This window comes from Lichenostomus cassidix, chromosome 12 (genome assembly GCF_008360975.1).
Source record: "Lichenostomus cassidix isolate B80296 chromosome 12, HeHo_3.0, whole genome shotgun sequence".
Taxonomy (NCBI): Eukaryota; Metazoa; Chordata; class Aves; order Passeriformes; family Meliphagidae; genus Lichenostomus; species Lichenostomus cassidix.
The window spans coordinates 19,483,918-19,509,495 of record NC_139493.1 but is presented as its reverse complement, the minus strand read 5'-3'; the positions used below and the strand labels follow the sequence as shown (position 1 = coordinate 19,509,495).

Genomic DNA, 25,578 nt, shown 5'->3' with positions numbered 1-25,578 from the left:
GACAGAACCAGGAGAAAACACTGCACAGTTATCTCCTCTGGAGGCAGCAAAATTGTGATAAATCTGTGTTTACAAACACATTTCCTGAATGTGTTCATTAAAAATACAGTTTTTGGAGCAATAAACTTCCCAGAGATAAGTGTCCTGACTGGGGAAGCATTGGTGTGGCTCTGCCTGTGCACAGGCAGCTTTGGATTGAGGAATGGGAATGCCACAGGAGAGCACGCAATGCAGCTGGCACACAGTTACCTCAGTGCTGTACAGGGAGGTGATAAATCATTCAGAGCTTCAGGGATTAGGGACTCCTGCCAAACCCTCAAAAATGCTTGAAACTTGATAAGAAAGAAACAAAGAAAAAGTCAATACTGTGTAAGAGTTAGTTCTCTAACTTGGGCAATATTAATAAAAAAAATTATCAGAGTATTTTACACAATTTATGTCAGGCTTCATTATTCTGCACAACCTGAAACACCCCCCCACCCCGAATAAGACTAATATTAAATCCCAACTTTGTGCCTCCAATTGTTTTATTGAAATCAGATAGTTTATATGTAGAAGCAGCCCTTGATGATTTTTCTGCTGCTATGATAAGGGAAAGGGGGTGCTTATTAGCCACTTCTGAATAAATTTCAATCCCATTGAGATCTTGTTCAAAAACCGCTTTTAAAACTGAAATAAACAAGGGCTCCTGAACTGGGTAAAGCAGCAACAACTTGTTTTACTTGAAAAATGGTGAATTTTTTTCTTCCAAAGCTGAAGAGTTACACTGAAGAGCATCTGAGCAAACCAATTTACAGTGGGTCAGATTCCTGTTGTTGTGCTGGGTTAGCAGGAACACTCCTGGCCCTCCACCTGCAAAGTTTCTGTTGTAGTTTATCCAATCCAGTGTGAACTCCCACTTTGGCACCTGTTAACACCTGCCCTTTAGGCATGTAGGCAGGTCCTGCTTAGCCATATGCTTGACTGATCCTAAAACATGTAAGGAATATTGCAGCGCCTCTTAGTCCCAGAGTTTCACTCTCTGGCAGGTGAAACCACAGACATTCAGCCTCTCAGAGCTGCTGAAAGGACATGTGAAATGCCCAGTGGGTCTGGCCAGTGCTCCCTTTAGTTTGGTGTTGTCTCTCCACCTGTGGCAAAGGGAAGAGTTACTTAGGCAAAAACTCAAGCCCAGGCACTTCCTACAAACCATTCCCCTGAGATCCTCCCCTGAGATCCACAGCATTGTATTGAGGTTGTCAAGGAGCCATCCCTGGCTTTGCAGAAGACCTGATGCTCCTTGTCTCCAGCATTGCTTTGGGCAGCCAATTCCAGGGAGTCCTAGCCCATTCCACAAGGTTGCTGCTTGCTGTGCAGAGAAGTATTTCCCCCTTTCTCAGTCATTTTAAGCAGTCTTACAGCATTACCTTCAGGTGTTGCTTGGGACTAATGCTGCAACATTTGGTGCACAGTTCCACACTTGGTTCATCCACCAAGGTTGTCCTTCTGGGATGACAAATCCCTCCCAAAAGAATCCACAGAAATGCAGCAGAACATGCAAGTGACAGGAGCTCCTATGAGCCTTGCCCCAGTCATACACAGTATTACTTCTGCAAGATGTTCCAGCACAAGAAATACACACATTTAAGTTTTTCTGTGTATGGTATCATGCAGTGGAAGCTGTGATCACAATCTACTGATATCTGACCAAGAGATCAGCTCCTGAAAGTCAGTGCTGTTGAGGAGGATTTGCTGAACACAAAAATCTTTGGTTCCAACAGAAATGCTCAACATGTGGCATCATAATATATATTCTAATATTCTAATATTTAATATTCTAATTATAATGTTCTAATTATAATATACATTCCAGTATTAACAAAACTAAAGTGTAGCACTGCCACAGCAGCCTTGGACCAAGCGTGGGCTCTGTACTGAAGTACAAAGAGTTAATCTCTTCTGTGTGAAGTACACGTGCCTTCCATCAAAGCTAAATGACGGAATCAGGCACCAGGATTTTTCCAGAGCCCTACTGTGCATAACTGCGTCTCTAAACCATTCAGTCTGGCACTTGCCAGCCTGTCAATCAATGTGACAGAGGGACTCGTCAGCTGCTTGACCCTCTTGTCTGTGAGGACACTGCTGCATCTTGTCAAGGTAATGATTTCCTCTGTCCCATAAAAGCAAAGAGAAAGTGAAGATGAAAAACAATATTCAAAAAGTGGAAATTAGAACTGTAGCAAAGCAATTTTCTTTTGAAAACATGACAATTGCTCAAGGCACAGGAACAAAGTGGCAAATCCTATTCCCCAAAGTATTGGGATCAGTAGCACAGTCATGTTGCATCTTTGTACCTACGAAACAGCTGCCTGGCAAGTGGAGACAGCTCCTGTTTCGTCAGCACCAAGCCCTGCTCAGGTGCTTGTCAGCTCTGCTTCCCCCTCAGCAGCTGGAACTGCACAACACAACTGCTGTGATCTGCTGCTGTTGGGAATACAAGGCACATTTTGGTCATAACGAGACCTGATATGAAATGTCTTTGTAACTACCTTGATTTCCAGTCCCAAAGCAACTCCAGAGGCCCAAGCCCTGATTCACAGTGATCATTTGCTCTGCTCCCAAGAGAAGTAAGTTTTTCTGCTCTTCCTTTACCCACACCCACACTCTCAGGCCAACTCAGTTCGACTGAGCCCACATCTGAACTCCACTCTGGTCACACACAGTTGAGCGACCACATATCTTTATTCAATTTAATTTAATAAAAAAACAAATTCCCCAGATTTCCTTCAACATCCTCTTCCTTAGAAGAGCACACTTCAGCAGCCAAGACACTGAAATACAGGTCTGTTTAGCCTCAGGAAAGTGTGTACAATACCTGCCTGCCTCCCAACTTGCTGGAGCTTGTGCTGTTTTCCTCTGTGGTCATGAAATAAAATTAAAGATCAATTTAACTGCCTGGAAGAAACAAACCTAAAAATAAGTAGTCATAAAACCTAGAAGACAAGACAGGAAGAAACAAAATCTAACGAACAAGAATAGAGGCTGAAAATTCAATTCCAGAACTCATGAAAGAAAAATTGCAAAATTGAACAGCTCTGGAAAAGAAAGGAATTTACAATTTTTCCTGGAAGCACTTGTCAGTCATACATATGCTCTGAAAAAGGCAGATTCATGTATCTTATATTTTTTTCGCTTTGGTGCAAACTAGGAGTTGCTGCCCTGAAGATTTTACAGTCTGAGGGTGTGATCTCTGTTGTCACAGTGCTGTTGTAGGTGTGACAATTTCTAAACAAACAGGAGTTCAGTAGCAAATATCTACATAAATAACCATTCTTCATAAAGTCCTGAAAGAGGATAACATGGCCCAAGAAATTATAGCACAGCCCCAAAAATTATAAGACAAAACTCCATATTTGAAATGACGTGCAACTCCCGGAATAATTTCCAATTCAACATTTTCCAATTCAGTGTGAAACCATCACAGACAAAGTACAACAGAACCAACCTGTAACTCAATAATTTTTGGGGAAAAGTGCTGAATGGGGTATACTCAAACTATTTTTTATTGTATTTTACAGAACAGACACTTTGCCAAGCTAAAAGTCTCATTAAGTCAGTAGCAAAGTTCCTACTAACTTCACTTGAACCAGGACTCATTCTCATGAATGTGGCATAAGAACCTTGTCCAAAACCTAAATTATTAATAAACCCTGATAAGGAATAAAGTCAGAAAGGCCACTCTTAGCTGCTGAAAAGAAAATAGACTGTGGAACCCAAAGGCACCCACATGTACATCCTTCTTAAGGATGGTAATTACTGTCTTAGGATAGATTAAGCAATATATTCAAGGGGTGAGGAAGAGAAAAATCATAATATTACTCAATTCTTTCACAGAGCAATTTATTTTCTCTAGTTCTCAATGTTTACTTTAGAGATTTAATATCAGATATTTCAAACTGCAGTTCTGATGCTTCTCATGCTTCATGGATAACTTATTAACCTGCTAGATAGAGAATTTTTTAACCTCAGATACAGACCTGGATTGTGCGATTCCTTGATTGGCTGAGTGCCTGTGTTCCAAGTCAAGCTGAACTTGCACGCGTAGACCTTGAAGTGTCTGCTCAGTTTGGGTGGGGATTTCTCTCCAGAGTACATATCCCAAGGGGTAAACATTTGTTGCTGCTTTTACTGCTTGCTGAGTGAGTTTTCTTCACTGCTGATTTGCAACATGACAAAAAACAAAGAATAACTCAGAATAAGAAGGACCAAGACAAAAACAACTCTGTCTCTTTCCTTAGGGTAACGAAGTGTCTTGACTGCTTACCAAACACTGAGGCTGTAAAGCATGAGAATTTTATATGTTAGGTGTTTTGCTGATTCAAAAGAGTCTTTTAATGTCACTTCCAAGTGACACGGGAAACTCTTCTGCCTGATACGCTATGTTGATCTTTTTCCACAGCAAGAGAAAAATCAGGTTTTTACAAATAGATCAGAATTTTCTCTTCAGTGTTTCTCTTAAATCTTAATTGTTTTTAGGGAAAAAATAAAAGAAAGAAAAAGGAGGTCAGGAAGTTTCCTTCATCTGAAAGGGAATCCACAGACCTGGGTAGGTGGCACTGTGTGGTGGCAATAGGAAGGGACAATTTAATAGGGTTCTTTCACGACTGTTTCACCTGGGAAAACAACCAAAAAACATAAAAGGTGGGCTTCTCCCCCAAAGTTTGTCAAATAGTGAGTTTGTTTTTTGGCATCCCATTAAGAGATCCTACCACCTAACAAAAAAAGGGAATTAACCAAAAGATTTTAAGTGCAAGAAGAAATAACTGTTTCTGTGTGCCTCTTGCCAGACTTGAGCTATTGGCCACAAACAATAAAGAAAGGGAAATATGAACCACAGCAGCATTTGACCTTTACTTTAGATAATCCTGATTCCAGAAGACTAAGTCAGCACAAACACAACATATCCCTCAGTATTTAGCCATCAAAAGAGGTTGAAAAGTCACAAGTGTATCACCAAACCCTCCTTTGCTGCAGTTGGGGGAAAGGTCCTCAAAATAAGGAAACCGTGGGAAGTGAACCTGGGAAAATTTTTTGTGTTCAATGCACAAAACAACCAGAATTTTGCACAAAGACCAGATTTTTGATTATGGGATGGACTTTCACTTCTGGTTGATGGCTCTGAGCAGCTCAGTCAACATTTGAATTTGTATAAATAAATAATTATCAAAGGATTTATCCACAGACAATGCCAACTTAAGATAGATCTCAAATCATAATGTCTACAGATTCTTATACTTGAAGTATGAAGAGTCTGTTTTTGTTCACCAACCAAGCAGATTTATCTTCATGCAGAATATTTTGTGGTGTTTGGTTTTTTGGGGTGGGTTTGGGTGGTTTTTTTACTTGTATTGGGGCTTTTTGCTTTGTTTTGTTGGGGTTTTTTTCCCCTTCACACTCCATCCCTCCACCAGCCCTGCTGTTCCTCTCGCTGACTCTCCAAGACCGTTGCAGTGGAGTTGCCATCCTGCCACCAGGCTGAGCAGTTCCTCAAATTCTAATCCTTCTACCTGGGCACAAATGCAGTTTTACAAAGGTCTCTTAAGACAGAATTTAAGCCACTTAGGACAGAAGAGTCTAAAGCAATGAACTTCTTTCAAAATATATATTCAACTATCTACCTATATTTATGAAAGCTGAGGTGAGACTGAGGAGGGGCAGGGTAACTTCAAAGCCCCAAGCCACAGGTCTCTCTTGGAGATTTTGCAAAAACCACCTGAGGAAATATGTCAAGTGGTGGGTGTTAAGCAGTGATTTTTCATTAATTTTAATTACTGTCATTCTGTAGGATAGTGAGCATCCTCAGACCTTCACCTCCAAATTGCACTGGGATTTATGCCAAATTTCTTCTCTCTCTTTGGTTCCCTCCAGCAGTATTTAGTAATGGAATCGCTTAAACATGTTTAAATAAGAAGTGTAAATGCCAAACACTTCTGAATGAGAAGGAACGTGTATCTTAAATGGCACATGAAGCCTTTATTCATAATTCTATAAACTGAAAACCTGGACTATTTGGGATCAAATAGAAGGCTTGATTGGGCTTGAGAAGAGAGTAGATGGAACATCCCCATTTAAGGAAAAGCAAAACAAAACACAAAGTGACTCTAACTTTTTATAAGCATTAGGAGTGCCTACTGGGGGGAGGGGGAGGAAGAGACAAAAACCCAGAATCAATTCTCTTAATGTGAGCTTATTGCTTTATTAAAAAAAAAAAAAAATCTGCACCAAATTTGCAATACAGGTGACATCATTGTCATCTTCTCATGCTGGCTTCCTTGAGACATGATGACTCCAGACCTCATTCTCCTTTCACAGCCACAGGAGAACTGATTTTCAAACCTGGGCATTTTTGTTGCAGTGCCCATTTTCAAACAAGTTATTCTGACCAGGCAGAAGCACAGGGCTCTCACCTGCCCTGCATGGGGCTGGCCACACACCAGCCATGGCCAGTCCAGAGCAGCACAGCCACTGGAGCATAGTTCTGAGCCCAGCTTTGCTGCCTACCTCCTATAAGGCAAGGAGACAAAAAAGGGAAAGTGAAACCAGCAAACTACAAGTATCATCTTGGGAATAATCATTAATGGCTTGAGAGCAAGATCTTACTGGTTTGTAAATTAAATATTCCATGAAAGACTGAATCCTAACTGGAAGCTGAGAGGCAGCAGCCACAACACTTCAAATTTTCTATTCTTGGGTAGCAGATGGTGGGGCAGAGATGGCAATTCCACGTTAATTAGAAGTATCTCATGATAGCTGTGGTGTATTTGCCAAACCAGAGTCTTTCTTTTCCACAAAGCAGTATTTGTAAAGATTCACTTGAGTGAATCAACTTTCATACAGACGTGCTGCATCCAGCACTGCAAAAAAAATGAATCCTCATCCAAAAGCAGCTGTCAGACCATGTGCTCCCCACAGCACCCAGTTCACCTCCAGAGACAGTCCCCACTCCTAAAGGGGAAGTCCAGTGAACAAACTAATTTTCCTTAGCTTTCCACAGTTAACCAAGGAGTAACTCACCATTTTTTCCTGGCTTATATTCTTCCACACCCACAAGTGGAGCTCACCCTCAAGCTCAGTCTTTTTCACGTTAACAATGCCTGCAGAAAGGGGAAGACCTTCCACCTCCACAAAAACAAGTGCCAGCTTGGGATAGTAAGTAAATACAGTCACCATTTCTTTCCAAATGCACCTACATTATCCTCTCAAAGCTATTCCAGTCGAAAGTCCTTCACTCCCTTTGTAGAAAGGCTCCTTGTCACGCCTGCCTGGCCCCAGGCTTGCCTTGCCCCACCTTCCCCAGCTCTCCTATTCAATTTAGGTAAAAGCCAGTTGTGTGCCAGGCTCTGGGCTTGCACAACACTTTTTACTCTATGTTTCCTACAAAAAGCCTCCTGAAGAGCTCCCTCTCCATCTGAAGAGAGGACTTTGTTTGGGGTTTTTTTGGGATGGGTCTCTGGGTGTGTGTGTTTGGGGTTTCTGTGTGTTTGGAGTTTGTGTATACCATCCCTCCAACTGCGGGTTTCTCTCTGCATTATCACCAGCCCAAGGAAATTTGCAATTGTGCAGTTTGATAGTGTCCTTGCGGTACAATTTTCCTGCAACTACTAGTGAAATTTTGGGAGCAAATGTGAGCTGGAGACTAATTAGAGACCTAAATTTAACAGAGATAAAACCAAGGCTGAGTTACAGCTAAGTTACAGAATTACCCTTTAGTGTTCAGAGTGAAAATGTTAGAAGGGATTTTCTCATTCACCCTCCAATTTGTTTTTCCCCCATAAAACATATGCAGTTGTCTTGAAGCTAGATTCAGCTATTTTAAATTCAGTTTAAACTCATTAACTAGCACTGCACAGTGGAAGGAGTCAGCAAGTGCACAACACCGGTGTCATGGATACACTGTCCTTCCTTCTCACACTGCAAATTTAACTCACCCAAATGGGGTTGGTCCAACATCTCCTTCAGTTTCTGCCTGACTTAGAACACTGATATGGAGCCAAACTCCCCATGGCTCTGTCACAGCGTCCAGGCTGGGACAGGTTGCAGAAAGTTGGACATCTTTGAAGCCGGAAGGCAACACCTTCCATGTGCAGCACTGGACAGCACAGAAAGGGAAAGGCCACCTGGCATCTCAATGAGAGGGGTCTGGAAAAGCAGTGAATGATTTCATGCAGCAAAGAGCTGTCCCTTCAGGTATCTAGACTGAAACCTGAATTGAATTTCTGCCTTCAAATTGAAATTCCATCCAAAGACAGAACTAAAGTTACTTGGGAAAACCAATCAACTGAACAACAAAAACCCAAGCAAGCAAACCAACAACCCCAAAACCAAACCAACAATGAAACACACTGAAAAATACCTCAAGCCAAAAACTACAAAACCAATGAACCTCCCAGTCCCCCAGATTTACACAATATTTTTATTTTTCATATTTCTGACCCAAAAAATCACAGTGAAAAATTAATTTAAATTAATTTGTTTGAGATAAAATACCTATATTTGGGCAGAGGTAACTATTTCAGTTTTACAAAATTCATATTACTTATTTCAGAATAGAAACTACAGCAACTTATTTTAAAAGCTTTGGAATTATTCATTTTTGATCATTCTAAAATTTTGTGGGTATCAGTTCTTGGCTGAAATATTGACTTGAAGGCAGTGAATCTAGTTGTGGTCTGTGCTGAAGTGTCCCTTAGAGATTCATTTATTTCTGACCACACCAAAATTTCAGCCTTTTATTTGTTAGGTCTGATGATGGGCTTCAAGACTGAAGTATTTTCAACACCAGAGAGAAGACACATAATAGTATAGTCAGGAAATGGAAATTCTTACAGGCACAGAGTACAAGAGATTCCTAAAGATCTAGAGAGGGTGTGATAGCAATGTGTCTGAAATGGAAAAGATAAAACAGCAAAGTCTGCACTATAAAGGAATGTTCCAGGAGTTATTGAGGGGACACAGGAAGAACAAGAGAAGTGGAAGGGGTCCCTGCCCATGGCAGGGGGTTGGAACTAGGTGATCTTTGAGGTCCCTTCCTACCCAAACCATTCTGGTATTCTATGAGAAGGCAGGCTCTGTTTTCTCTTTGGGTCACATTTGATAATGCAGAGATGAATTTTCTGTAGGGAGGGGATATTTCACTATGGAAGTATTTCATATGAGTACGTGGTAGTCAGTGTAAGATTTAAAATGCACATGTGGACCTGAAATAGCTCTTCATTCTCTACCTTTTAAGAAGGCAAAGCAGAAGCAGCAGAGAATATCATTACCTTCCCCATCCCTACACTGCATTCTCTTTCATAACAGATAAAGCATTAATGAGAACTCTTCATGTTCCCCTTATCAACGGCCTAAATCCTTGCACTGATGAGGAACACGGAGCCCTTTTAATATCAAGACATGACGTTTGTTTACCTTTTCATGACACATTAGAGCCCAACTTTCAAGAAATATAACAAGGTCACTCCTTTACTGGTGTTCTCTGTAGCTGTTTGGCACTGAGATTTGGACATGTAAAGAGACACATCTTTCAGCATCAGCAGATTTAGAGAATACATGCTCTGCTTTGAAACACAGGGAAATTGATCCTGCAGGGCTGTTTACTTCATCAACACACCTTGAAGTGCTATCACAGCACCTGCATGTTGCGTAATTGCTATTTCTCTCTCGACCAAACATCAGCAAAATTTGTAGTAGGTAGAGGTATAATCACAGGGAGTGCTGCAGCCAGTTTTCACAGCTCAGACATAAAAAAAGAAAAAAGCTAATTAGGAAGATCTATCCTGGAGCCTACCTGCCCTTTTTGTTTATTAGCTGCCTCCTGAAGCAGTCTTAGCTTTGGAAAGGGAGCTCATTTGAGCACATGTGATAACCTGGTACATGCACATGCTTCCCTTTGTGTTAGGTTTTCACACAAACACTCAAATTCAGAATAATACAGAAGTACTCAGTCTTCCACAGTATTTTGCGGAAGGCAGATTTCACTGCATGGTTTGGATACAACAGAACAAAAAAAAAAGAGTCCGAGCAGTTGTATGTTGCCCTTCCTAAATTTTTTAGCTCTTTTCTTGACTCGTTGAGGCCTTAGAATCTCACAGCTGATTAAAAAAAATTAGGGCCCTCATCTCCCATGGAAGGCAGCTGAGTTGAGTTTGTGACTCAGCTGGAAGTTAAGCCAGTGACCAGGCAGTTGAGTCATGACCATCAGTGGGTCAAAGAATTAAAAACGAGCTTAGCCCTGCTGACCTGAATGTCAGGAGGTGGCAGATTGCCTGAACTGAAGCAAAGCAGGGTCAGCTCAACACACACCACCACCATCCAGAAAGTATTTCCAAAAAGTCCTACATTTAATAAGGAATGACTGATCACTACTTTTTGACCCAGACCAGAGCACCGAGTGCCACATGCAGTCACTCCCTGAGCACCTCCAGGACTCACTCTCTGGACGCTTCCCCAGCTCCACTGTCCTTCTCTGGACTCTCCAGCACCTCTTTGAAGTGAGGGGATCAAACTGGACACAGTTCTCGGGGTGTGACCTCACCAGTGCCCAGCACAGGGGGACAGTCACTGCTGCAACACTATTTTTGGTACAAGCCAGGATGCCACTGGCCTTCTTGGCCACCTGAGCAGGGAGTGAGACCACTTCAGAATAGTCTACTACTTTGGACTAGACTGCTAGTCTTAGCAGTAACTTTGGAGACTACTGTACATGCAAAATGACAGTTTTTAAAAGAGGAATTAGGCAATAACATCTCCATTTACAGCTAAGCATATCTATAAAGCAGAGCACATGGAAGGATTTATCTATAGGCACCTCACTGCCTCATGACAGATTTTGAAAGAGCAGCAGCTCTTCAGCCTCCCAGTTTGCCACATGAGGCCTGAGTGACACCATACCACTTGATACAATATTCAATAGAAATTTATCCAGTTTTATTGTCCTGAGCTTTTAAAACAGTTTTTTTTTACATGACTCATTAGCCTTATTGAATTCTAGGTTCACACATAAAATTAATGAAGATAATTCTCTACTCCCTGAGATCTACAAACAGATCCTTCCCACTGCTGTAAGCTGCAGCTTCCTTTTCTCCAGGCAGAAGTCACAGACTTCTCAGACCCACAGTCTCCAGACCCACAGCACTCACTGTGCTGGCAATGCCTCCTTTCCATGAAGTGACACATTTTCATCCACAGGCAAGACTGGAGCTTCCTTTGCTCTTTCAACCTGCCCATCACCTCTCACATTCCCCTGCAATTTCCTGCCATGTTTTGTACTGGTTTGATCCCTACATAATGAAATTTAGCAGAGCTCATCTAGGAATGCAAGGAGACTTCATCAACAAGTTAGTTTTTTGACAAGTATGCAAACTTTGAAATTCTTCATTTAGCAGACTTCTTCCCTCCCATTTTTTGACTCACATTTTTACAACTTTCTTGACCTCACTTTGTCCAGCTGCTCTTTCTAAAATACGCTATGGTAAACTACAATGGGTAGCAGTATTGTGGCTTCAAAAAAGACCCCAGTTGTCATCTGTGACAAGCTTCTGCTGCATTTTCCGTAGAAAGAAGACAAAAGATTTAGGGGAAAAAAAGCATGACAGAACATTAATTTGGACGAAGAATATAAGCCTGTTTTGTGAAGGGTTTAGTAAGTCTTTCCTTTCACCACTTCCTTCTATTCCTCATGAAATTATTCTGTAAAAAAAAAACCCAAAACAAAACAACAACAACAACAAACACCCAAATTCTGAAGATTAAGAACCAGCAAAACTGCTGCCATCACCACACTCCAGGCTGAATGCTCAGAATTTGGGCTCGGCATCTGGCTTTGGGTGCATCTGCAGTGGCACATCGAGAAGGTGCTGCCTAACTCCCAAAATAACGAGCCCTGGTTGAAGTGGGTGTATAACACAATGGTGGAGAGGATTCAGCACTTGCCAGAATGAACATATGGATGAATAAGGACGCTTAAGGGTATGCAGCAGTAAGTAAATACTTCTCATGTGACTGATCAGTGTGAAAACTATATTCCAGTTTATTACACTGCCTGCAGATATAAAATTGAATAGTAATTGTTTGAACTAGATTCAGCAATACCTACCACAATCCACTAATGAAAGAAACCTGTGTTGTCTTGCACTGTTGGATTAAGATTGTTGCGTACATTGTATTTTTAGAACAGGAATAAGGATCTTTTACATTACTCATGAAACACACGGCACAGGTTTAACCAGGTAGAACAACTTGTCTGGCTGGTACAGAACTGCAACAGGGGAAATTCTAGGACTGATTTCTACAGGGCACAGGAGAGAAGGCTGCAGCCTAATTCAAGGCTTATCTGAGACAATAGAGGATTTGCACTGGTTTCACAAGGTTTTCCTTAAGTCTATACTGAGATCAATTAAAAAAGTCGCCCAATTAATCTCAATGGAGCAGTTTTGGGATCATTTGTTTTTCTTTTGATCTGGTCCTGCTTTCCACTGAAAGCCCTTCTAAAACACCAAATCTTTCATGTCTGTCTAACATATACAAGAGACAGATAAAAAAAAAAAGTCAGATCTCTACTTCATAAAATGTTTTGTGAGTAACTATCTGTACAACTTTAAAGATGGAGCAAGAATGTGTATAAAGACTGATAAACTTCTTCAGGAGTAACTGATGCAGAACAACACCTGATGAAGTCCCTGGCTTCCCAATGTGCTATTAACACCAGAGCACAAGAACGCTGGTGTGAATGCCAGCACCCATCAGCTTTATTAGTTACAGAGCCTGCATTTCTCATGGGCAGCACTGCCACATCAAAGTGCTGATTACATAAGTGCTGATTACATGGCACTGTGGGGCTCCCCAAACTTCATTGCTCCATGGTTGTTCAACATCAATATTGATTCAAAGGAAAGGCCAAAGCTTGATACATCAAATATGAGGCTGCTGGACCAGAGAAGAGCAAGCAGTAAAAGCAAGTAAAACAAACAACCTCAGCAGTTTTAATTGCCTCCCTACCTATTCTCTACTCATCAGAAAATAATGGCTCAAAGAGAGCTGGGTGAAAGGCAAATGCACAGGAAAGGAGGGCACTGAAGTGTTGCTGTGGACTAACTCTGGTTGCACACAAATCACCATGAAGAAGAAAAAGCAGGAGGAGGATAAAAAGATCTATTTCTCAGTTTTAAGACTTATCACTCAGATCACTCATTAAGAGTAAGACTACACTTCAGAGCAAAATAAATACATATGTAATGGAAAATCCCAAACAACTCCTTTGGCATACATGGATACAGCACTTCCCAGCCACCGAAATCATGTTACATACCATGAAACCAGGGAAAGAGGCACCATTATCTAGGAAGAGACCTTCAAGACAGCAAACAAGGGAAAAAAACCAGAAAAGCCAAACAAACTCAAGAGAGCGAGGCAGTGGGGAAAATTCACTCTTTTATGGCTTTAGCACTTTAGAAATGATGAAGATCTCCATAACCATACAGCAAATAAGCAAAGAACAGCACTACTTTCTGTAGTATAATAAGTAGTGACATTACTTATTTCCTAACACCATTATTTGACACAACACCACAGTCATAAGCAAAGGTGACAAAAAAGGCCAGTCCAGAAAAATCTCTCGCTTCCCCCAGGTTGTTACACACCATAACACATATCTCACCCATGAATCTCACAACTGCTGCTTTGCACCTTGAAGGACAGGAATCACACATTGTGTCATCAGAGCTTTCAATGTAATCAGAGCAAAAAGCTTCCCAGGACTATGGATAGCTTACAAAATTGGGGAAATAACCCCATAACACTGGATAACCCAGTACTCCCCCCTTGTTTGCACTCTTGGCAGGCTCAGGTGTCTCAGTCAACAGCTGGGCTAACCTGCTGAGTGGAAGGGAAAGTGAGCAACCATTTCCAACCCGAACAAATATGTGATAGTCACAGCTCTTTCTGGAAAACACACAACAGCCACCCAAAACCAGAGTGAAACCAACTGCACGATGTCTTCTTCTGCCACCACTGTGACAACTTGACCACGGAAGGACATGGGCCAGTTGGGCCATGTCTGTTGGGCCTCCTGTGCTGACTCAGGAGGTGCCTCCCCAAGGCTGAAAATTGCCAGTTTGAGGTGCAGCTGAGTCAGGGAAGAAGCAGCCATTTCCACCTGCTCTCAGAAGCACCTCTGCCAAGAGCCCACCACAGCCCCAGGCCCCTCAGGTCCTTTATTTACATCCTTGGGGCTTTCGTTGAAGGAGGCCACCAGAAATGGTTTTCTCTCAACAAAAGAGTAAAAGTAAGGGAGTGTAATAAATTGGGATGTGCAGAGGCTTCATTGCTGCCACTTTTCACTTAACATGAGAGCTCAGGGGTTCCCGGTGGAAGTATTAAGAAGCACCTTGTATTAATCCCAAAACTAATGCATAGTTCAAGGCTGCTCACTGCTGGCCTCAGGGCCCTGGGACGTGGCTCACAAGCCACATATATTTGTAAGAATTGGAAAAAAATATAAAAGTGAGCATTTTTCAAATAGGTTTTTTAATAAAACCTTTTATATTCAGAATCTGGACTGAACAATAATTTACATTCTGCTCAAATTCTGCCATCTTTAAATGTGCCCAATCTGGCATTCACAGCAATGTCTAACATTTGAGTGAGCCAATTACAATTAGGAGAGGCATTGCTAGGAATAGATATTTTCTAAAGGAGAAGATGCATACAGATCTATCATTTTAATGCCACTTATATATATCTTGTAGCAGGGTTTGAGCTGTAGACTAAAATTCAGTGAGGGAAGGAGAATAACAGCAGAACATAGAATTTAACTGGATGTGCTCCTTTCTTACACAATATTGCATCTGAGCAGTATTATGTTTACCAATACAACACAATCCTGGACCTGGGACACAACACTGTGTTGAGCTTTTAGCTCTTTGCTCCATCCTGAGATGGAGCAAGAGCTTAACTTCCTGTTCTATGCCTGTTGTAGTTGCATATACCCAGTGAAATGGTTTCATGTATCTGTCTGATGAAATGGATCTAGGATGGCTGATAATGAATCCTGGAATTTGAAATTTATTGTTGGCTGTTGAGGACATGTTATTTAGTCTTCCAATGTGGTTCTGGAAAGATCCATTACCATCCACATATTTTGAAATGGTCAAGGAACGTTTTACAAACTATTTACCTTTGCAGATTTGTCTGTAGCACTTGTAAGTGTCTCAGAATGATACTTTCCACTCTTTTGAAGAGCTTCCTTATGCTTTTCACTTGCTGGTGGCCCATTCCACAGAGATCTACTTTGCATTGGCAACCCCTGCAAGGGGATCGAGCAGAAAACCAGCAAAAGGGTTTTGCTGCTAAGTCAAAGGCATAAACTGAAAGAGAGTGGGTTTAGATTAAATATTGGGAAGAAATTGTTCCCTGTGTGTGGCTAGCACAGGTCTTTCCCATGAGAATTCTTTTTGGGTTTTATAAACAAAGATAAAGTTTGGATGTTATTAAAAACAGTGTCTCAATATTTGGACAGCGCAGGCCTGGCCAATCAAGCCTAGGGGGAGGTTTCTGACTGACCAATCTGGGTGACCTTTGAAAACTCTATGTATATGTTGGATTCAAACAATAAAGTACTTTTTTCTATGCCACGCTGAGAATCGGGGCTTTCCTTCTCTGCTAGCGGCTCAACAGCGACACCTGTGAGGGTGGGGAGGCCCTGGCACAGGTTTCCCAGGATCCTGAATCCCTGGAAGTGTCCAAGACCAGGCTGGACAGGGCTTGTAGCACCCTGGGATAGTGGAAGGTGTCCCTGCCATGGCAGGTGGTGGGATTGGATGGACTTTAAGGTGCCTCCAACCCAAACCACTCTGGCATTCAATGAATTTGAGCTTTGCAGTTAACTGGTTCAGAAAGTCATACCCAGGCAAGTCCAAAGCTTCTGAGCTCAGGACCGTAAGGTCTAGGAGTCCAGGTTGCCAGACACACCCTTGGCTGCATCAGTTCTTTGTATTAAAGTGTCTAAATTCCTGGTGTCTCTAAATCCAGCTAATCTCAGGTGTGTGACCCTGATCAGAAAGATCATCTCTCAAAGTTTAACAATGCTTCAATTCTACTATAGTTTGTACCCCAATAAGAATTCTTTAGTATTTTCAAAGCAAAAATGCTTAAATTTTTTTGGTTTTGTGGAGGTTTAGACTTTTTTTTTTTCTCTTTTTTTCTTTTTTATTTTAGTTTTGCTTCATAGACAAAATAAGAACAGAAAGCACTGGGCAAGATGCAAAGTACACCATTTGTTTAATTTTCCTACACAAATGTGACATTCAGAGCACATCCTTGGTAACACATCCAGGACAGATGGGTGTCTTGCTAAGCTCAGGGCATGGACAACACATCTGCAGCAAATGACATATGTATTTGCATTGAGGACAATGAGTAATTCTGTGGCAGTATCCACCCAAATTTCTCCAAGTTATTTACTCCAAAAAGAGATGGCAGAGTGGAGAATAAGAAAACCTCAGCAAGTAGAACTGTAATAGTCTGAAACTGGGCTCATCCACTTGCATGCTCCAGCACCATCACCAGGAGAAGCAGGGCTTGGAGCACAGCTGGTGCGGCTGGAATGTCATCACAATCCAGTGCACAGCCCTTGCATGCAAATCAGCTACAGAAACCAGTGGTGGAAGTCCCAGCTCTGTAGCCAACTTCCAACAAGCATCCCAGGATTTGACACTGATTATGGGAATTTCAACAAGCATGGAAGAACACTTGCCTTTTCCATTTGCAGGAGCTGGATTGAGTCAACTCTGTTTAGGAAGACTTCATGGAAAACACTGTGAGTTGAAGAGTCATTTCTGAACTAACTGCTGTTCTGAAAGGCTCTCACACAGAGTAACTGGGATTTAATTTTTTTTCCCCAGTTCCATTGCAAGCACTGTGTCAACTTTATGAGGCTGAGCAGAACTGAGCTGTTTGCATCAGTGCGTGAGAGCAAGATCCATCTCAGACTTCACCTAACAGCAGTTGCTAAGAGATCTCCAAGGGAGAACACCCTTTTGATTGCAGCAGGAGCTGTGGGGAAGCTGCTGGGCAGATGGAGGAGCCTGAGAAGGAAACACATTGAAGAAGATATGGGTGTGAGAAAGAGGTTCCCATTCCCTCAGCACATTTGGATTTGCAATCATATCTCCCTTATTTGTAGGAAGCTAAAGAGCTACACACCCTGTTATAAATATGGCCATGGAACTCCCAGTGACATTGCATCAGATGGCATTTGTCAACAGCAAAAGGAGCCTTTCCTAAGGACAAGGGAAGCTGAAGTCTAGTACAGGAGTGGCTGGAGATGGGAAAGAGAGCACTAGAGCATGGGAGAGGTGAGCTATCATGCCACTATGTTCACTGCTGGGTTTAGGGAGGTAATTCCTGGCATTCTGATTCCCCTCTCTGTTAAGTCAGTTCTGTTATCAAGGAAGAAAAATATATACCAACTTCTTTTTTCTTTTGTTTGTTCTGGCTCTTACAGTTCCATGCCAGTGCCTGTCCTATGTTAAACACCTGCTCCTCCCTGCCCAGCAATGCTGTTTGTTGCCACCTTGTCACTGGCTGCTGGCCCTCGTGCTAATGACACAAATGTCACCACATGCCAAACAGAGCGAGGGCAGCACTCGGACACCCCTACCTGCTTTGCAAACACACCAACTCCCCCAGCTCTGGGAACCTGCCCATTGCCAGAAGCACAGTGCCAATGCAGCAGGGTGGGAGCACCTTCAGTGTGCCCTGGAGTGGCAGGGAAGGAGGAGGGAAGCCCACACCAGCAGTGTCCCACTGGAGCAAGGTCTGGAGAACCACTGGGCTTTGCTGGGCTTACACACAAACCTGCCTCCCCCAGTCCAGCTCAGGATATTTTCTGCTGGGCAGTGAGCAAAGAGAACAAAACGGGGTGGATCCAGATGGCTCACATTCACTGTGGCTCTGTGACTGCTTTTGAACATGGCTTTGGGGGATATTTTGCTGCCGTGCTGCCTCCCTATCTGTGAGCTGGATATGGTGATCTCCACCTCTGCTGGGAGCAGGGCTCAGGGGCATAGCTTCATAATCTGCACTGGAATTTTCACAAAAGGGCTGTTAGTACGTCAGCTACAATATTCCACTTATGTCTGGCTGTGAAAGGGGATATGGAAAAATCAAAAAAGTGTTAATCAAGTGCTAATCTTGCTGCTAATTATTGTAACTGCTTACATTTGGAATTTCTGTATATGTCTCTCTTATTTTCCTTCTCTAAATGGGAATAAAATGTACAAAAGGGCAGGTATTTCCTCCTTGCTGGTCCTACTCCACCTATTCATTGGGCCATACTACATGCCTGGGAGTTTCATAATGGGAATTGGAAATGGAATTAAAGAAAAGGAAATTGCTACAAATGAAGCAATTTCCTGGGTGTAAACAGGGCTTGGAATTTTGAAGAACAGATATAACATGAAAACATATTTTGTTCTGTCAAACAAATGTGACGATTTCTTGTTAGATACTATTTAGCTGAGAACATTAACAAATAACCTCATTATGAGTGCTGATGACATAAAAGACCAAGGACTGAGCGCTGAAGTCCTAATTTGGGCAAAACTCCAGAACTTCAGTGATACTTTTGTCTAAGTAATCACATTAGGATCTGGTCTTGGCAGGTTCCAACCCTAATGGATAACAATACACCCTGGGCTAACTCCTCCACGATTTGTTAACTTGCTTTACAAACATAAATTGAAACTGGAGGAGCTAAATCCCATGGATTTGTCCCAAGAGTGAAACAGTGCAATTTTATGACACCATTTAAACACCTGGGTATCTGTATGAAGTACAACCTGGCCTTGGACTCTTCTAGACAGGGAACGGCCACAGCATCTCTGGGCAACCTCCTAAATTATTTCAGAGATATCAATTTGAGCTTCTACTCATTAAAACTTCTTTCATAATTTCCCTCCTCTTTCTTTCAGCACTGAGGGTTGGACATTGAGAGCTCCTCTTCGTATCAGTGAGTGGCTTTGGATGCGAAAGATTCAGTTAAGTTGGCAAAACTAAAAGTGATTGTTTGAAGTCTCTGTATGAACTAATATTTTCTGAACACCTTCATAGATAACCCTGTTGAGCAGCCCAGAGACAGATGTGTTGATAGTTACGTTGGTTTGATGTAACTCGGGGCTAATTTCAGCCTGCTGAGAAGCCTACTAAAGTTACCTGCCTGCCATGAAGAATGTGTTTGGTGGTGTTTATTTTTTGCATGTTCTACAACTGAAAAGAGTAAGAGTATTACATCTGCAAACACTGTCTCCTGCCAGCATGTATAATTCTTTTTTTGGAAACTCTTTGAAGACTTTGGATGAAAAATAAAGGTATTAAATTCCATTTTAGCCTACTCTCTTCCAAGTGTGACCTGGTAATTGTGTACACCATACAGGCATAAAACATCAGTGTCAAAACCCATCAGAGAATATACCCACTGCAACGTGTGAAATGGATTTCACCACCACAGACTGATGTTCCACTGAGGCAGAACATGTGGTTAGTTGTCTATCATAGCAGCAAAAGTAAACCCTGGATGTTCTAGAGGTAAGAAAATCATTCATCCAAGAATAATCAACTTTTGGAAATCATTCACAGCTGCTATAACTGAGCACAATGCACCAGCAATTAGTTGTGCATCATTGCTTTTAAATTGCACAAAGCTGACTGCAGTAGGGGTGGTGAATATTTGTTAAGCTGCCTTTATATGAAATAAGAGATCACCTGGAGGAGGAATATTACTGGAATTTACATTTCAGGTCATATCTGGGAATTTACATTTCAGTTGTAGAATGTCTCCTCCTGGCTTTCACAACTAATGATGTCATAGATCAAAGATACTGGGTATCTCAGAAAGCCCTGCTGAAGACACAATGAATAATTCAACATTCGCAGACCAGCTCCTACTCTTATTTGTACTGGAGTTAATAAGAAGTGATTCCATTGAAGCCAAGGGTAAATTTTGTTCCAGTGTGAGTGATATGAGAATGAAAGGAACAGAGTGCACCCATGGCTTTACTGCCTTCTCAGAGGATATCAGACCCAGACTGAGTCCACCCAGGTTAAAGGAAGCTCCTGGGCTTGAGGCTTCATGCTTCACTGCATGGTGAGAGGCTCTTGGAGAGGGAAAAGGACTGCAAACCACGAACAAGAGTAAGGCAGCTGAACTCCGAACTCAACGATGTCCTGGAAACATTTTATGATAGACCAGAAGAACTCATTGCATACATAGGAAAGACAATGAAAACCTAGATCTGAACAGGCACCAAGTGTCTGCCTTTGGATGAAGTACAAATGAGAGCACTGTTCTTTTTTATGAACATTTTGCAATAGCAAGAGGAAAGAAGCCTGGCTGTGTTTTGTAATAAGCTCCTAGGTACTCCTAGGAAAAACAGAGAAAAAAACCAAAGAAATGCATGCAGAAGTAGGTGTTAAAGGCCCAGTGACAGTCCCACAGCAGCATCACCCCTTGGCACTCTCCAGAGAGTGTACACAGCCATGCTCGGGTGCACACACTGATCCTTACTGCCAAACCCAGGAACCACTGTGCTCTCCTGCTACAGTTGGCTTCATTCCCATAGGAAAATTTCCAGTCGATGCCATTTCCATGCTTTCCCAGTCAGATTTGGCTCATGAGTTTACTGAAGAAGGGGCAAAAGACCCAGCAGATCACCAGATGAAAAGCCTGTCCAGGAAGGTGTGTTTCAGATATGGAAAGCTGTATCTTCTAATATCATAAATCTCATTATTAATTTCATAAAAGACTAAACCGATGGTTTGGGGTGATTTTTGTTAAGGAGGGATTCATAATGACTCCTCACATTTCTATGGACATAGTCATGTGCAAACACCAAATAATTCCATCAGTCTGGCCAGGGTCTGGGTACATTTGACATGGAGAAGCTGGCAGTCCTAAAGGAAGCAAACACAGAGGTCAGTTCTGTGCTTTTGGACAAAAGTGGAAATCCTATTTGGGCATGACAAGCCAAAGTACCTCAATACATTATTTTCCATCGTAAAATTGGAATTATCTTGGAAATACATTTGCACAAGTTACATAAACACAGGTACTACAGGCTCTAACACACCACCAAAGCAAAGTAATCATAATAATTGCCTTTTTTCTTCAACTAAGCCAAAACATGAATAACACTATTAGAAACATCATATGGCAGTATTTCTGTTTATACATTGAAGTATACAATGGCCAATATTAACTCTGAATAGGAAATTGCTCCCAAAGGATAATCCCTAAACACAGCAAAATAAGGAAGCTCAAGGAAGAATAGCTCATTCCACATCAACAGCAAAGAAAGAAAAATACCATGTCATGCAGAACTTGAAAGATGATAGGAAGATCTTGTTTTCTAGAGATTCTCTTTTCTGGCTTTTTGTTTTGTTTTGTTTGTTTCCTGATAAACAGAGAAAACAGCTCACGAAAAGGATGAAAATTTAAATAAAGCCTATCACAAAGTCTCAACCATAACACCACTGTGGCCAGTGTTATTAGTAGTTCCTGTATGCACACAGGCTCAAAAGGAAGGTCTAAGTGCTTTAAATTACATTTCCTGCTCTGGTGCTGTGCATGACAATGTTCTGTGACTATAAACTTATGGAAATTAAACAAGAGGTAACTGATCTTTTTATAAAAATACCAAGTTTGATGCAAAACCAGCTTCTTCTCAATAGCTGAGAAAAAAAAGTACATGGCTACCCTCCCAACCTTTGTCTCTCAAGGCTTATTGGTAACACTAATATCTCTGTAACTTTCCTTTTAACAGACTCCTGTTCTTGTCTTCACTTCTGTCCTACTCCTGACCCTAGAGACAACCTTCCCAGTCTTGAAGCCTCAAATGATTCCTGAGGATTCATTTAAATCCTTCCTTCAAGCACCTTTCTCTAAGAATCCTTTACTGTAACTCCTGCAACCGCACTGAAACAATTCTCATCCTTTCTGTTTTCTATGTTTTCTATGTTTCCTATGTGCTTATAAGAATGACTTAATTTTCCTTTCATAGGAAATTTTCAGCAGCCTCTATATCCCTTTATGCTGCTGTGCAGGAGCTATTTCATTGGCACTACAAAAGTGAGAAATACCTCTGGGTAAAACAAATACTATGTCTGGGTAAGTTAATAGAAAGCCCCAAGTTACAGCAGACCCTTCCGTAAAAGCAACTGTAAGGAGCAATAAATACCATTATCATTTACAATTAGAATATAAACATTATCCACCACCAGTCTGGCAGTTCAAAAGCAAGCTAAGAACTACACCAGCAGCCTGTTCTGCTTTGAATAATTAGTTTTATAAGAGAACATTGATCAAAGGCAGTGGTAGCAAGTTTAGTGAAGTGTTCCTCATGTACAAAGTCGCTGGAAAATTACTCAGCCCTGAACTCAGCTCAGCCAAAATCAGGTAAACTATAAATAACCAGGGTTAAAGATGGATTTCTGAACAAAGGAATTCCAGAGACAGCAAAGCATGGCTGCAGTCTCAGCAGCAATGGATGTGTTTTAATGAGGACCCTTCAGAAGTTCCCTGCCCCAGCAGAGGCTCAATGGTACCAGACCTGCTCTGAGCTGCTGTTTTACCCCTGGCTGCAGTGATTGCCACACATGCTCTGGAAAACAGAGTCAATCCTGCCACCTCCTCACACAGCAAAAAAGTGATTTCCATGGGAGGGAGGACAGGTTACCTCTGGGAAGCTGTTCCAGGCCACAAGAAACCTACAAAGACAAAAATGCAAAGACCCTATGTGTCATCTAATCAATTGAAAAAACAGTGAAATAGTGGAGATACAGGGAAAAGTCCTTAATATGTGGTTGTAAACATAGAAAAGAACTCAGGCTTTCTGGAAGGAGCTCGTCCAGCTGAAACATGGGCCAAGGACTCGTCTTTTGCCCAGGGCTGCTCAAACAGTTTTCTGTAGAAACCTTGATTTAGTGAACAGTTGTCTATAATTTTTTACATGTTTTCAGCTAGTTAACAAAATGTTCTCTTAATGTGAGGGAAAACATTCATATTCCTCCTGTGAAATCTGTGTTTGTGAAAAGGCTGTCCCAATAAGCCCTTCAGCTCTCCAGAAATGTTGGCAAAAGCTCTGTTGAGGACAGTTTGTGACACTGGTTCAAGCTCTGCAGACATTTGCTGAGGGAGCAGATTGGAAGCACTGACACATCTAAGTGAGCACCTGTCAGATGTCAGTGATTTCTGACCCTCATCATTACACAAAAATAAAGAGATGGTATCCCCCAACCTTACCATCACTCCTGAGTCATTTGTAGTACTGGATAGTTTTAACCTTCTACAACAGTCTACTTAACTATATACTGTAGTTTACAACCAGGGACTCTTGTACACCTAATTAGATAGAGAACTAGTTTTCCAAGTACATGAGGCATATATTTCCCCAGGATGGAAATAAACTCAAAATTTCAAGCAATTCAACATGCACCTGCTGAACCCATAAGTAAGTATATTCATTCCTTATTCCTTTTTCTGGGGGTCAGGGAAGGAACCACATTAAAAATGTTCTCTACCAAATGCTCATTGTAGGGATATAATCAATGAAAGTAAATTAGAGAGGGCAAACCAGATGCTGCTTGAATTAATTTCCAGTCTTTTCAAACAGTTAAAGCTCCTTCCAGCATGAAAGCACATGCCAACATAAGCCCTCTTGCTCTTTTAATGCCACCACCAATGTATTGGCTAGTATTTGTCACTAAGAAAAAGTTACATTTTCTCATTTTTTGTTGAAGTTCACATTCAAGACGAAACTCCAAGGAACTGAATTTGACCTTGAACCAATTCCAAAAATTTAGCTTGTGCGCTTCCAGTTGAAAGAAAAATCAGGGATCCTGGCTCAAGGGTGAAATGGAAGCCTTGTTTGAACTACAAAATTAGTGCAGTTTGAGAAAAATGACTGTATAGTACGGGAACATAAATTAAAGGTAAATCATGAAAACAATGAAGTTTTTTAAAAAAAATAAAATCACTTTCCGTTAAAAGTCAATTATTTCTCTAGAAGGTCAAACTTATTTTCAGTAATAACACTGTTCACTAGTAGACCATGAAGACCTGTACACGTCTGAAATATGTAGAACTTTTAATATGCCCAACAGAAACTGGATGTTGGAACGGTGTCAAAGAGTCTCTGCAAAATTACAATGCAAGTCGGACTGCATGAAGTAATCAAAGTCTCAGTTTATTAAAATGTGTTATTTATGACTTAGAGAAAATATTTCTTGTCTGTGAAAGAGAAATGATTTAAGAATTAACCCTTTTAATATTCAGAGGTCCCTTTTTTTCATTAAACATACAAATACTCAATTTTATTCATGAAGCAGAAAAAACAGAGATGCCAAGTCTCCCACATTATCATCTACTGGATTCATTCTCTAGCTAATAAATCTTCTGATTCACATATTCTGCCTGCAGAATGCTAATGCCTTCCCTGCTGGCTGGGCTGCTGACATGGTGTCTGTAAGGATTGCCTTGGCTGCTGGCACTGGATGGCACTGTCCCATAATTACTGCTAAGCAGACAGGGAGCTGAAGGGATGCTTTAGAATGGTTAATGGTTGTCTCAGACCAATGGTTGTCAAGATAAGTTGTCAAAAGAGAGATAAAATAGGTGGGGCCCTCCTGGACCAATCTCGTCAGCATGAGCAGTTGCTTTTCTTGTAAAATAAAAGCTTTGACAATCTTATTTTTCTATTCTTTTTTTTTTTTTAGGGTCTAGTCACTCTCTTCACCATTATACCTTAGCCAAAAAACTGAAGGACCAGCATAGCACTCTCCACCTGTGCTGTTCCCTGCATTTGCTCAGATGCAAAACCAGCTGTTACGAATTTGCAAAGTGTGGGTTCAGTTTATCTGACTTGAAGTGTATGGCCAAAGTGTGAACCCACAAATACATCCAGGCTGCCCCAGGTGGGGTGGCAACCACCATTCCAGCCTGGAGGCAAACCTGGGCTTCCCACATCCACCCCTTGGTCTTCCACAGTTGCTTCATCAACACAGCCAGGCAAAATTGGACAAGTCAGCCATGGCTGGAGGTGGCTCTGCTGACATGGACTCAAATCCTAGAGATAATGCCCGCCTCAGGGAACATGTTTACACCTGACACATGGGGACACACTCCCACTTCCTCTATTGCAGTTTTGGTGTATAATAGATTTTCATGTGGAATGTTAATATTTTATGTGTATGAGTTTTTGCCCTTTTCAGAAAATTTCATGTGTTGCCTCTTATTCCAAATTTTCAGCTAAAGTTGAAAAATGCATTTTTAAATATAAAGTAGTGCAAAAATCCTATTTTGACTTAAACATAATTCACAGTGCAAATCACTACAGTTAATGATTTCCTAGGGTTTGTTAGTTAGGATTCCTTGGCTCACAGTCTCCTGCCTAGCTCAGGTGACAAAAGTTGACAATTGCATTAATATGAACAGCAAGTCATAAATCAATCCAGAGTAAATGTGGAAGATGTAGGAGATACTGATGCTCT

General features: G+C 41.4%; 1 long non-coding RNA gene across 1 annotated transcript; it reads right to left on the bottom strand.

Moving 5' to 3' along the window:
* Positions 1-582: 582 nt before the first annotated feature.
* LOC146431919 (uncharacterized) lies at positions 583-14,041 on the bottom strand. Its single transcript, XR_014854651.1, has 3 exons — positions 13,909-14,041; positions 4,017-4,195; positions 583-1,130 (listed from the first exon to the last, which is right to left on the bottom strand). It is a non-coding gene; the product is annotated as an uncharacterized LOC146431919 (long non-coding RNA).
* Positions 14,042-25,578: the final 11,537 nt, after the last annotated feature.